General features: G+C 37.7%; 1 protein-coding gene and 1 pseudogene across 2 annotated transcripts in view; both read left to right on the top strand.

Moving 5' to 3' along the window:
- GREB1L (GREB1 like retinoic acid receptor coactivator) overlaps positions 1-14,607 on the top strand; it is a 272,153-nt gene that overhangs the window by 173,220 nt on the left and 84,326 nt on the right. The window lies entirely within an intron of this gene.
- LOC119061114 (60S ribosomal protein L27a-like) lies at positions 12,610-13,059 on the top strand (annotated as a pseudogene).

Below are 14,607 nucleotides of genomic sequence, written 5' to 3' on the forward strand. Positions count from 1 at the left end.
CTTGATTAAATAAACCAGGCAAAAGAGATTTTACATTACAAGATTTCATTTTTTTTAAATCCAGAAAAAAACACAAGTTTATAGAGAGAGGAAATAGATTAGTGGTTGTTTGGAATGATGGGTTGGAATGGAAATTAAATGAAAATGGTCATGAAGGTTCAAATTAGGGAGATGAAAATGTTTTAAAACTGATTTAGGGTGATGGTTTCACCACTTGGTAAAGTCACGAAAAATAATTGAGGTCTACATTTAAAATTGGTAAATTTTATGATATGTAAAACATACTTAAAGAAAGGTGTGAAAAAGACTAAAAAGCTGCTCTGACAGAAAGATGAAATCCTTTCGAGTGACACTGTGTCAGTCACAATCTACTTTATTGCATATCTGCCATGGGATGAGCACTGCTGCACACCAGAAGGTGAATAGCACGGGACTTAGAGTCACAGTCCTGGTGTTTAATATTGCACCTGACATATATTTTCGGCAGCTTGGAATAAGCCCCTCAATTGTTCTGTGCCTTGGTATCCTCATTTGTCAAACCCAAATTAACTACACATATTTTGCAACTAAGGATTAACTCAGTCTTGCAACCACACTTATACTTGCATAACATTCTTGCCAATTATCATTGTTAACCATCTGTATCTTCTTATATGCTAGAAGCTCTGTGTTTATTTTATTTATCCCTGTGCCTACTAGTACCTGGTAAATGCCTAGAAATAAATTTTATTTGAATTCCATATTTAATTTAAATTTTAAGTTAGCATCTGGGAAATTATTAATTTACTGATGTGTACTATTTTCCAAATAAAAATGATATGGTCATCTACCATTAGGAAGAAACAGTTTTTTTTATGTCCTATCCCAAGGATATCAAATTCATTTTCACCAGGGTCCACATCAGCCTCACAGTTGCCTTCAAGGGTCGAATGTAATTTTAGGACTGAATAAATGTGAATACTCCTTAACAGTAACAGTTAAGTGAGAGCTCAGCATTGCTGCTGGGTAAAAACAAGGTGCCAGGCTGGATAAAACAAGGTAGAGGGCCAGATTTGGTCTGAGGGCCTTGTATTTGCCACATGTGTCTTAGCCTGTACATCAGAATGGGGATGAGCCACCTAAACAGTGCCCCTGTGACTGATAGGATAATTTTTATAGAAGACTTACTCTTTTAAGAAGACTGTCAGGCAAGGCCACTTTATAACTTTTTGGGCCCAGGGTACATTTGTGTATGTGGTCCTTTCTCCTTAGAAAAGTATAAATAATATTTTTGACTGTGCTGGTCAAAAAATGAATATTTAGTATATTTTAAAATAATTTCTTTGGCCAGAAATTCATTGTTTTCTTCTTATTTTAAAATTAATTAAAACATTTTCATGAGCCCCTAAAAGTATTATTGACCCTGTGTCTAATGGAGAAGTTGGCCCTGTTATGGAAGATAGAAGTATGTCGTGAAGAGGGACTTTCCTGTCTGTGGGCCACTTTGAGTGGACTCAGAGTAATACAAGCCCCTTAGTGTCTTATGCTTGCGTATTAAAGAAGTAAGAACAATAACAAATGGAAGGACTTGCTCAATCATATATCAAGCTCATGAAGCTTTACTAATAAAGACAGGGTGGAGTAGGCACAGGAATAGACACAGTAGAAAGTTGAAAAACACATTCACATAACATATGCGTGTTTCATATTTAACGAAAGTGATTTGCAGATCAATGGGACCTTTCATTTCAATGAATGTGCTCAGAAATTGGGCATTCTATTTGAGAGAAATGAAACTGAGCCCCTATTTCACACTATACACAAAAGTCAACTCCAGGTGTCTGGAAGATCTAATGTAAAAGGCAAAACTGTTGACCTTTTAAGAAGATTTTTAGAGTACCTCAGGTATTGCAGGCACCTTAAAAGTAGAGAAAAAGGGCTTGCCATAAAAGAAAAGACTCATATTTCACTACATTAAAATTACTACTTCTAGTTATGAGAAGGCATCAGACAGACAGTGAAAAATCAAGCTATAATCTACAAAATGTATAATACATAAAACTAAAAAAGAGTAGTATGAAGAACATATAGAGAATGTCTATAAATTAAGAAAGACACATTAATAGAAAAAATGAACAAAGACTTCAACAAGCATTTCATGAAAGAGGAAGTACAAGTTACCAATAAATACATGGAAAGATGATTAACCACTTTGGTAATTATGGAAATTACCTTAAAAATACCATGAGTTATCATTATACACATACCTAATTGGTAATTATTTGAACTGTGACAATAGTAAATATCATGGATTTCAAGCAACAAGAACAATCATACTCTGCTGGTAGGATCTTTACTTGATGTCAGCACTTTGCAAGTAATTCGTAATACATTGTAAAGTAGAAGATGTGCATATCCTGTGTTCCAGTCATTCCACTCCCTTGCACAGGGGCACTAAGAAGTATGCGTAGGACTCATACTGGTGTTAGCTCAAACTGGATATAATTCAGTGTTCATCAACAATGAAATGGATAAATAAGTTGTGATATATTTATATAATACCATTTGGCATTGGAAAACAAATCATACCTGCACACAGCACAATGAAGGAATCTTAAAATGTTAAGCAGGAAATCCATTCACAAGAGTCTATTCGCTATGGTTTCACTTCTAATGTGTTCAAAAGCAGACAAAACTAAATTATTTTAGGAATATGTACATAGTCCAGTGGGAAGAGAGATGGAGAAGGGATGGGAAAGGCACAAAAAACCTACTACCTATTGGTAGTAATTTTCTTTTTTCTCTTGACTTTGATGTTGGTTAATTCCATAAGCATTTGCTTTATAATTATCCTTTAAACTGTACGTAAATGTTTTGTATACTGTAGGGAAAGGGATGGGTTTTCTGATTCAAACTATACACATGTACAAGGGGGAATCCCCGCTCCCCCAAAATAGAATTATTTTCTGGAGGGCAGCCCCCTTGTAGTACAGGCTTCCCCCAGTAGGTGCGTGTTAGAAGAACCCATCTCTATCAGTGTACTACCTGGTGATGTGAGAGGCTGCATTCAACTTCAGTGAAAATTTTCGAAGACTCAATGCATTTGTCCACTCAGTAATGAGAGATTTACGATTGCACCTGCCCACACTGCACTGAGTATTCAGCAGTTTTTGACCAAAAACATATGACCCCTTTGCCTAACCCTCCCTATTCACCCCATCTCACCTGTGATTGACTTTCTGCTTTTCTGGAGGAAAAAAGTCCTTAAAGGGAAACATTTTGCTGATGTAGAAGAGGTAAAACAAAAAACAGCAGAAGCACTAAAAGGCAACAAAACTGACAAATTCAAAAACTGTTTTGAGCAGTAGAAAAAATGTCTCAGATAAGTGTATTGCATCAAATAGAGAGTACTTTTTAAACATGTAACAATAAATACACAATTTTTATAAATAAATTCCACTAGTTTTTATTTTTGGTTCCCCCCTCATACTGTGTGTAGTCCTCACACTTTGACGGCCAGGGATAGCCATGGTGTAATAATGTTTTCATCCTTTTGAGTTTTTATCTTTTCTACTGTGGTGATTCTCTTGTGGGGTTGTTGCCTCAGTAGCACGGCTGCAGTGGGGAGCCTCACAGCTGACTTTGGTCTCCAAGAAGGGAAAAGGAAGAGGCAACCCTAATAGAAATCTCTAAGTGCTCAATATTTTTTATTCCCTGCAACCTCTGGCTTCCTCTTTGCCTCTTGTGCTTCCCTCTGTCTGTCCAGAACACTTCATGTTGTGCTATGTCTAACCCAGGCCTGCCTTGCTCATATAGTCTTCTTATTTTATCTCTATTCCCCTCCCTCCCCTCTTCTTTGCTTAGAACAACTCCTCTGTCCCTGGTGACAGCCATTCAGAAAGCAGTTTCCATTAAAATGTATCGGGTAACTGTGTGTGTCTCTTTCCTCTTTGGATTTGTCTTCCTTAGCCACTAACCTTCCTAGATTTCAGGATAATCAAAAGTTCTTCCTGAAGGTTTTTAAAAACTTAATTCCTCATGAATATTCAAATAAATTCTTTACCAAAACACGGTCTCCTTTTCCCAAATGTGGTGGAAACCATTTGGCTGGCAGATTTGCCCACTCCCAACCAGATATTGAAAACATGTAGGCTTTTCCTTTACACTATAAACTCCTCAGGTGGCAGCTGTATCTGCATCCTTTCCCTATTCTATTCCTGAGGCCTAGCATAGTACCTGACCTGCTGAAAGGGCTCAGTAGACATTTGATGAATGCATGCATGAGTGGGAGAGGGAGAAAACCAGTGATCATACTCTTCTGAGACAAGGCCATGAATGTGCGTGTGAGTCTTCTCCTACCCCACAAAAGAGAAAATACGATTATTTAGCATGTATAAGGAATAATGGTCTACTTTTTGGAAATGAATAAACTGTAAGTAATAATAATGAAAAATCATTTTCACTAATTATATTAGCTACCACAGTCCACTTTAAATGATAATATACAGTGCTGGCAAGGATATGGAAAGAAGGACACTATCAGCCAGGCTGGTGGAAGCGAACAATGGTACAACATTTTAAGAAAGCAGTTTGGCATCCTGGCCACTGTGGCTCAGTCGGTTGAGCATTGTCCCACAAAGCAAAGGGTCATTACGTTGACTCTTTTCCCTGAGTTGTGGGTTTAGAACTGAGTTTCAGAGGCATTTGGTTGATATTTTTCTCTCACATTGATGCTTCTCTCCCTGTCTTTCTCCCTCCCTTCCCCTCTCTCTAAAAATAAATAAATATTTAATTTTTAAAAAAGGCCCTGGCTGGTGTAGCTCAGTGGACTGAGCACAGGCCTGCAAACCAGAGTATCGCAGTTTGATTCCCAGTCAGGGCACATGCCTGGGTTGCAGACCAGTTCCCTGCAGGCCAGCTCCCAGCAGGGAACGCATGAAAGGCAACCATACATTGATGTTTCTCTCCCTCTCTCCTTTCCCTCCCCTCTAAAGATAAATAAATAAAATATTTTAAAAAAGAATTACTTTTAAAAAAAGCAATCTTAATATAGAAACAATTGAATGAATCATAGTATACTCACATAACGAAGATGTTAAAAGAGATACTTATGCCACTGTGCAACCACATCGGAAATAATTCTGTTAAGTAAAAAAACTTGTATCAACTCTGTGTATTTTTGTTATATCATGTAAAAATATAATGTGGCTGAAACATACAAGAGCATATACTAAAAGAAAAAACAATGGTTTGTGGGAGAAGTGAGATTTTAGTGTGTTTATTTCTATTTCTGAGTTTTATGTTATATCTGTCATAGTTAGACATTTAAACAAACTCAGGATTAAGTTGAATGGATAGCTCAGTAGAAAATATCTGTTCTTACTTACCTTTCTTTAGCATTCTCTTTGCATATAGAGGAATAAGGATCAGTACCCAATAGTCGAGTTCAACAGACAGCTAGAAGGTAACAAAGCCAGAATTGAAACTTTCTCTGCTCACTGCTAACAATTTTAATGGTCAGTTACTGGAATCTGGGATCTGGGGATACAAAGATGATTTGATCTCTATTTAAAGTGTTCACGTGTATCAGATACCAAGAACAGAGTAAGGGAAGGGCAGAGGTGTGGGGAAAAGTAGACGGGGAGCACCAAGGTTGAAAAATCAACAGCAGATTGACTCAACATTTGCTTCTGGCCAAAATGAATAAAAATGGACTGAATTTACCTTCTCACCTGAAACAACTAAAAAAAAGACAAAAATACATGCAGAACAATGTTTAAGATACTGTATATCAGGAAAAAAAAAAGACAATGATCCTTAATAGATGGGAAACAAATGAGTCTTACCATTGCTCCAGCTTACTGTTTTGTTTTCAGACCATGATATAGTGAGGGAGAACTGTGTTGCAGCCTAGTAGATGCCCTAAATTGGGTAGAAGGAATTGAGAGTGCAGGGAGACCAAATAGCTAGAGTTCATAAGACCAAGTATTGAAGGGGGGACAATGAGAAAATCAAAGGTACAGTGAGAAAACCCCAGAGATTAGCAGAAGGTCCCCTCAAATATTCAACATAGTACTGATCGATGCATGCATGTGAGGAAACTACTCAAAGTAAAAAGTGCCATCTAAACACATGAGAAGAGGACTTCTCATCAAGATGCAAGCCTAGGTAAACACACTTTGCCTCCGCACACAACTACAGAAAACATTACAACTAGATTACAAAACAAATTTCATCGAGATTAATCAGAAAATCAAGCTGTATGGAAGTCCAACAACCAAGAAATTAAAAAAGCCACATTCATTCAGATGGGAAGGAGGGGCAGAGGTATAGAGAGGCATGGAAGGGCAGCAGAATGGCAGTTCCACATTCACATGTGGTAGATAAAAATTGGTAGGGATACCTCAGGAGCTTGTGATCACAGCCCCAGACCAGACCATCCTGCCCGGGGTTCCAGCACCAGGAAGATAAGTCCCCATAACTTCTGGATGCAAAAATCAGTGGGGTTTGGGGTGGTGGAAGAAATTGCACAGTTTTCAAGATACTTCTCTTAATGGGCCTGCAGTGGAATTAGGACTCATGAGGACCACCCCTCTGAAATTCAGCACCAGGGCAACAGATGGAAGAGCTCAAGTGACACAGGGAAATGGGAAGAAAAGTGAAGACTAGCAAGTGGATAAGTGAGAGGGAGACAGCTTCCCCTTGGGCAATCTCCAAAGGCGAGCCAGTGGTACTCTGAGACCTCCCCAACACAGACCCACAAAGCAGCAAAACAGGTTGCCCTGCTCTGGCAACTACCTAAGGCTCTACCCTACACAATTTATAGGTGCCTTTTCCACAATAAGCCACACTACTAAGAGAGGGAGTCAGAGCAGCTCTGCCTAATACACAGAAACAAATACAAGGAAGCTGCCAAGTTGAGGTGACAAAGAAATATGGCCAAAATGAAAGAACAGAACAACACTCCAGGAAAACAACTAAGTGAAATGGAGATAAGCAAGCTATCAGATGCAGAGTTCAAAACACTGGTAATTAGGATGCTCACAGATGATTGAGTACACCTCTATAAAATAAAGGAAGGCGTGAAGGCTATTCAAAGTGAAATAAAAATATTCAGGGAACCAACAGTGAAGGGAGGGAAACCAGGACTCAGATCAATGATTTGGAACAAAAGGAAGAAATAAACATTAAAGCAGAACATAATGAAGGAACAGGAAATCAAAAAAATGAGGAGAGGCTGAGGAATATCTGGGCCAACTTTGAACATTCCAATATCCAAATCATAGGGGTGCCAGCAGAAGAGGAAGAGCAAGAAATTGAAAACTTATCTGAAAAACTAATGAAAGAAAACTCCCCCAATCTGGTGGAGGAAATAAACATACAAGCTCAGGAAGCTCAGAGAGCCCCAAACAAGTTGGACCCAAAGAGAAACACACCAAGACACATAATAATTAAATTGCCAAAGATTAAAGATAAGGAGAAAATCTTGAAAGCAGCAAGAGAAAAAAAGAGAGTTACCTCCATAGAGTTCCCATAAGGCTATCAGCTGATTTCGCAAAAGAAACCTTGCAGGCAAGAAGGGGCTGGAAAGATACATTCCAAGTCATGAAAAGCAAGGACCAACCCTCCAAGATTATTCTATCCAGCAAAGCTATCATTTAGAATGGAAAGGCAGATAAACTGCTTCCCAGATAAGGTCAAGTTAAAGGAGTTCATCATCTCCAAGCCTTTACTATATGAAATGTTAAAGGGACTTATCTAAGAAAAAGAAGATGATCAAATATATGAACAGTAAAATAAAAACAAGCTCACAATTATCAATAACTGAACCTAAAAATAAACAAACTAAGCAAACAACTAGAACAAGAACAGAACCACAGAAATAGAGATCACATGGAGGGTTGTAAGTGGAGAGGGGGAAGTGTGAGAATAAGGGAAAGGTACAGGGAATAAAAAGCATAATTGGTAGGTACAAAATAGATGGGGAGGTTAAGAATATAGTATAGGAAATGGAGAAGCCAAAGAACTTTTATGTACAACACATAAATAAAAATTAAGGGGGGGATGCTGGAGGGAATGGGAGTACTGGACTGAGGGGGGAAAGGGGAGAAAAAATGTGGCAACCATAATAGCATAATCAATAAAATGTACTTTAAAAAATAAAAAATAAAAGCACCAGGAGAAAAGCATATAGTTACTTACAAAGGAGTTCCCATAAAACTGTCAGCAAACAAACAAAACAGGAAGAGAATCATAGATATGCAGATCATTTGGAGGGTTATCAGCTGGGTGGGGGGAGAAGGAGAATGAGGAAAAAGGTGCAGGGATTAAGAAGTACAAATTTCTACATACAAAATAGAAAGGGGGATGTTAAGAACAGTATAGGAAATGGAGTAGTCAAAGAACTTATATGCATGAACATGAACTAAGGGAGGGGATTGCTGGACGAAATGGGGGTATGGGGCAAAGTGAGGCAAATAGGGAAAAATTGAGACCATTGTAATAACATAATCAATAGAATACATATATATATTTCTAGAAAAGCATGAGAGGAAATAGAGACCACCACTCACACAGGGCCAGGAACAGAGGCTTTCCCACCAGTAGGCAGGGAAACCTCATAGTTCATCAGCCATTGGGCAGAGTACTTAGAAAGGTTTTATCTCAGTAGGGGAGGATACTAGATTGAGCACTGTTTCAGACTTGCCTAAAAATACAAAACACAAAACCACTGGGGATCATATTGTTTCCAAGTATTTTAACTGCAGTCCAGAAGAAAGTTAATGAATACTTATAGGAATACAAAAATATCCAGAATTTAACATGATAAAGTTAATAATGCCTTATATCCAATCAAGGATTAGCAGACATATCAAAGAGGCAGGAAAACATAACTGTATTGAGGAGACTAATAAATCAATCAAAACCAACCTGGAACTGATGTTAGAATTAGCAGGGTAGGACATCAAAACAGTTATAACTATCTCATATATTCAAAAAGTTAAGTAGACTTGGAGGATATAAAAAAGAACCATATTAGACTTCTAGAGATGACAACTACATTGTTTGAAAAGAAAAATGTGGTAACTGGAATCAGCAGCACATGAGTCATTGCAAAAGAAGAGATTAGTCACTTGAGGGCATAGTAATAAAGACTATCCACAATGAAACACAGAGGAAAAAAATAAAATTAAAAGAGCATCAGTGAGCTGTGACGTAACCACAGACAGCCTAATATACTTGTAACTGGAGTGCCTGAAAGGGGGGAGAAAAGAATATTTGAAGAAAGAGTGGCCCAAAACTTCCCAAACTTTATGCAAATTATAAACTGATCCAAGAAGTTCAATGAACCCCAAGATAAAAAACATAGAAATCTGCACCAAAGCACATGATAATAAATTGCTTAATACCAACAATAAAGAGAAAATCTTAAAAACAGCAAGAGAAAAAAAGACATGTTGTGTACAGAGGAACAAAAATAAATAGCACATCATATTTCTAATAGAAAGCAATATAAATAAAAGGATAGTGGAGCAACATCTTTAAAGTGCTTATCACTAAGAATTATCAACCAAGAATTCTATACTCAGCCAAAATATCTTTAAAAATGAATGTGAAATAAAGATATTTTCAGACATGCAAAAAATGAAAGAATTCACCAATAACAGTTTTATACTACAAGAAATGCTAAAGGAAGTCATAACATGATTTTAGGAGAAGGAATATATTCATGTTTTCATTAGATGCTAGTTCAATTGAGTCATTAAGTAAAACATGGCTGATATACATAACTAATGCAGTCTCAGATTGTATTAATAGAAATATGGTATCTTATTGGAAAGACATTAATTGCAGTCAGAAGGTGAAAATAGGTCCAGTATACTTTACTTGGGAAAGAAGCAAATAAGGTGTTGAACTGGGGTTCCTGGACACAATTCCAATGTGGAGAGGAGTTTCCCCCAACACCAACAGACAATTCTTACACCAGGAGGGGATCTAAGAATTCAGCTCAAAACTAATACTATCCACCTAGAGATAGCATCAGATTCCACAGGTTTAAGGGTTCAGTCCTATGAGAATGCACACACGCACACACACATACACACTCTTTCTCTCTCTCTTAAGGCACCAGCCAAAACCTCAAAGTTTTACTTGTGCTTCTCACCATAAATAAGTCAGATGAAGTAAGTCAGAAATTGGAGGTTCTAACAAACGCCTACAACTCAGAATGCCCATCGCAAGTTCAGGTTATTACTTGTATTTCTACAGACTGGCCATAAGTTAGAGGTTCCCGCAACCTCTTCCTTGGATTTAATTGATTTGCTAGAATGGCTTAAAGAACTCAGAAAAACATGTTACTTATTAGATCACTGGTTTATTGTAAAAGGATATATAACTCAAGAACAGCCAGATAGAAGAGATTCATAGGGCAGTGTATTTGGGAAAGGGCACAGAGTTTTTAATACCCTCTCCAGGTGACCCATTCTCCCCAGATCTCCCCTGTTCACCAACCTGGGAGCCTTCCAAACCCTGTTGTTTAGAGGTTTTATGGAGGCTTCATTGCATAGTCGTAATTAACTAAATTAATGGCATTTGCTAATTGATTCAAACCTGGCCCCTCTCCCCAATCCTTACTAGAGGTCCAAATGTCACCTCATTAGCATAACAAAAGACAGCTTTATCACTCAACCCTTAGGAAATTTTTAGGGTTTTAGAAGCTGTAGGCAGGATCTGTAAACAAAGACCTTATAAATCACAATGTTGCAGTAGTCTGTGCTTTGTACAAGTGTCCCGGGCAAGGAGAGCTCAGGAAGATTTAAGCTCTTATCACCTGTTAAACTGCTAACATCATTTAGCAAAGCAAATATTTATGATTATCTGCTATGTTGTAGGCACCGTGCTAAATATGCTAATTGTTGCTGTGAGGTAGGTTTTAGTACCATTTTCCATATCACGAAACAATCTCAGAAAAGGTTAGTATTTGGCAAAAAAAAAACCCTGGTAAGTGGCAAAATCAGAATTCAAACTTCATTTAACGACTTAAATGGCTCCCTTTTATTTTTAATTTTTTAAAAAATCCCCACCTGAGGATATGCCTGATAACTTGAGAGTGAGAGCAAGGAAGAAAGAGAGAGAAAGGGAGAGTTCTTTTCTATAACTAGTTATTACAATATTATTGATTATATTTGATATGCTCTACATTTTGTTCCTGGAACTATTTTGTGAATAAAAATCTCTAGTCCTTTTCACCCAGTCCCCCAACCTCTGTCCCTCTGGCAACTATCTTTCTCTTTCCTTTATCTATGAGGTTTTTTTCTTTGTTCATTTTGTTCTTCATAGTTCCCATATAAGTGAAATCACATGGTATGTGTTTTTCCTCATCTGACTTATTTCACTTACAACAATACCCTTAATGTCCATTCATGCTATGACAAGTGGTAAGACTTTATTATTTTTTTATGGCTGAGTAGTATTCCATTGTGTATATGTACCACCACATTTTTATCCACTCATCTATTGATGGGCACTTGGGTTGCTTTCATATATTGGTTATTGTAAATGTTGCTGCAATGAACATAGGAGTGCACATATTCTTTCAAATTAGTGTTTTTGGTGTCTTTGGATATACCAAGAAGTAGAATCGCAGGGTCATAAGGCAGCTCCTAAATGGCTCCCTTTTTTTAGAAAGTATTTTTTCCCCAAGGGATTTTGGGCTAACAAAGTTATTGAACTAATGCCTAACCAAGATGAGATTGTTTTGGCTTTTTCCCCCATTTTATTTCTTTTGTTACGATATGACAGAGACTATGCCAGGAGCTGAGTATGCACTCAAGGAGCTCATGACCTAGTGGGAGAACAAGAAGTTACAAACTACTATGACGTAGAGAGCAGAGCTGTCACTTACTTGGTCAAGGAATTTTCCCCCAAGTTTGTGAATCTGTGAATCCTCCAGTGCTTAGAAGTTCCTCCTGTTCTGGCTGGTATGGCTCAGTGGATTGAGCACCAGCCTGTGAACCAAAGAGTTGATGGTTCTATTCCCAGTCAGGGTACAAACCTGGGTTGCAGGCCAGGTCCCCGGGTGGGGTGTATGAGAGGCAACCGCACACTGATGATTTCTCTCCCTCTCTTTCTTCCTCCCTTTCCCTCAATTGAAAAATAAATAAATAAATAAAATATTTTTTTAAAAAGAAGTTTCTCCTTTAAATGGATGTAAAATCACTAGTTTAGAGAATCACTCTTTGGAGAGATACAGATGCTGGGCAATCAGCTGCTTATTCACCATCAAAGTACCAGATTCTGCACAAGAGGTCACTCACAGTTTGTACTACATTTGGGCTGCTCCCAAATGATCAAAACCACTAGTGTTAAATGCTAAATATGCCAGGGCCACCATATGTGATAAATTAAAGAATAGAAACATGTGCAAGGTGCCAAAGATTAGGGAATGACATACTAGGATTGACATTTTAGAATGTGCACTCTAACCTTATCTAATCCTCATCTGTGCTTTCTGGTTATTCTGTAATTGACATGTTTCATAATTTATATGTTAATGAAATGAAACACAGCAATATAAATGAAATAAATTACCAAAAATTAAAAATGAGCTTTTGCATCTCGGCCACTAACATGCCATCCAGACTGAGGAAGGCCCAGAAATTCAGGGGCCACGTGAGCCACAGCTACAGCCTCATCGGCAAGCACAGGAAGCACCCCGGAGGCTGAGGTAATGCTGGTGGCTTGCATCATCACAGGATCAACCTCAACAAATATCACCCAGGTTACTTTTGGAAAGTTAGTATGAGGCACTACCACTTAAAGAGGAGCCAGAGCTTCTGCCACACTGTTAACCTGGATAACCTGTGGACCTTGTTCAGTGAGCAGACATAGGTCATCGCTGCCAAAAACCAGACTGGAGCTGCTCCCATCATTGATGTGGTGCCATTGGGCTACTACAAAGTTCTGGGGAAGGGAAAGCTCCCAAAGCAGCCTGTCATTGTGAAGGCCAAATTCTTCAGCAGAAGAGCTGAGGAGAAGATTAAGAAGAGTGTTGGTGGAGTTTGTGTGCTGGTAGCTTGAAGCCACATGGAGGGGAAATCATCAAATGCTCACAGGTGAAAAAAAAGAAAAATATTAAAAATGAAACCATGGAGTCTGATCAGATTGTCTGGAGATAAAGAAAAAGGTTGGAGGACACCGATAGTTAGTAGACACAGGAAAACTTACATGAGAAAGGGGTTTGTCTTGTTCACCATTTTACCCATAGATCCCAGCAAGGTTATTGATATGGTAAGTGCTCCATAAATAATTGCCAAATAAATAAATAGCTTCAGGATTCAGTATGACATGACAGGGGCTGAGGAGTTTCTCCTGCTCTGAGAATTAGGTTGTTGATAACTTTGCAAAAGCAATTTCATTGTAGTGGAATTAATCTTTAAAAGCCCTATGCATAATCTAATACCGAAGTAAATAATCACCTTGCGCATTTAAGAAATACATCTGATGACAGTTGTTAATCTGCATGTAACTACTTTTAATCCTTATTTATTAAAATTTCATTTATTCCACTATTTTGAAACATTTACATTTCTAAAAATATGCTTGTACATGTGTATGCATACATATATAAAATATTCATACATAATACAGTGAAAAGTTTCTCTTCCAATCCATGTCACTACTACATGCCCCCACCAAACAGGTAACCAGTATATGAGTAGTTTAGTTTCTCATTGTTCTTCCTACATTTTCTTTATAGCTATTCAAGCAAATACAAATATATGTTCTTATTTTTACACCTTTGTTTCTCCAAAGATCTCCATTTTCTACATACTGTTATGCACCTCATTTTCTCATATTGTTATTTCTTGGAGATCTTTCCAAAGCAATAGTTTCCTTGTTAATGTTTTACTGCTGTGTAGCTTTATACTTTGCACACGTGCCATAGTTTATATACTCTGTCCCCTGCTGGTGGGCATTTCTATTGTTTCCAAACAATGCAGCAATGAATAACTGAACATACATCATTTCCCACATCTGCCAAAATGCCCAGAAATTGCTGGGTCACATGTGTACTCATTCGTAATTTCCATAGATGCTGTCAAATTACTCTCCACTGAGGTTCTTCCAGTGTGGGTGTCAGTATATATTTCCACAGAGACTCATTAACAAGGTTTATTTTTGAACTTTTGGATTTTTGTCAATATTATGGGTGAAAAATGCTATCTGAATGTGGTTGTAATTTTCATTTCCATTATCATAGATGTTGAACATCTTTAAAAACATTTTTCTATGAAAGCTAATCTAATTTATATCCTTTACCCTTTAGTTATTGAGTTATTTGTCATAGTTGGGGTTCTTCTAGTATCTGAGCCTAAAGGAAGGACTCGGGTATAAGTAGTTTATTTGAGGTATGATTCCCTACAAACAGGAGTAAGCCAGCACCAGATTGTGTAGTTGGTGTAAACCAGAATGCTGAGTGCATGCAGAATGTCTGGCAAAATTATCATTCTAAAGAAGGAAGGTACCTAGCACCATTATTTTGTTCAGATAACTGCAGAACTTGGAAAAGCTCTTGCTGCTATTGATGCATACTACTATTGATCTTTATATAAATAAATTTATATA

Source organism: Artibeus jamaicensis, unplaced genomic scaffold (assembly GCF_021234435.1).
Source record: "Artibeus jamaicensis isolate MK-2021 breed Jamaican fruit bat unplaced genomic scaffold, CSHL_Jam_final contig_354, whole genome shotgun sequence".
Classification (NCBI taxonomy): Eukaryota; Metazoa; Chordata; class Mammalia; order Chiroptera; family Phyllostomidae; genus Artibeus; species Artibeus jamaicensis.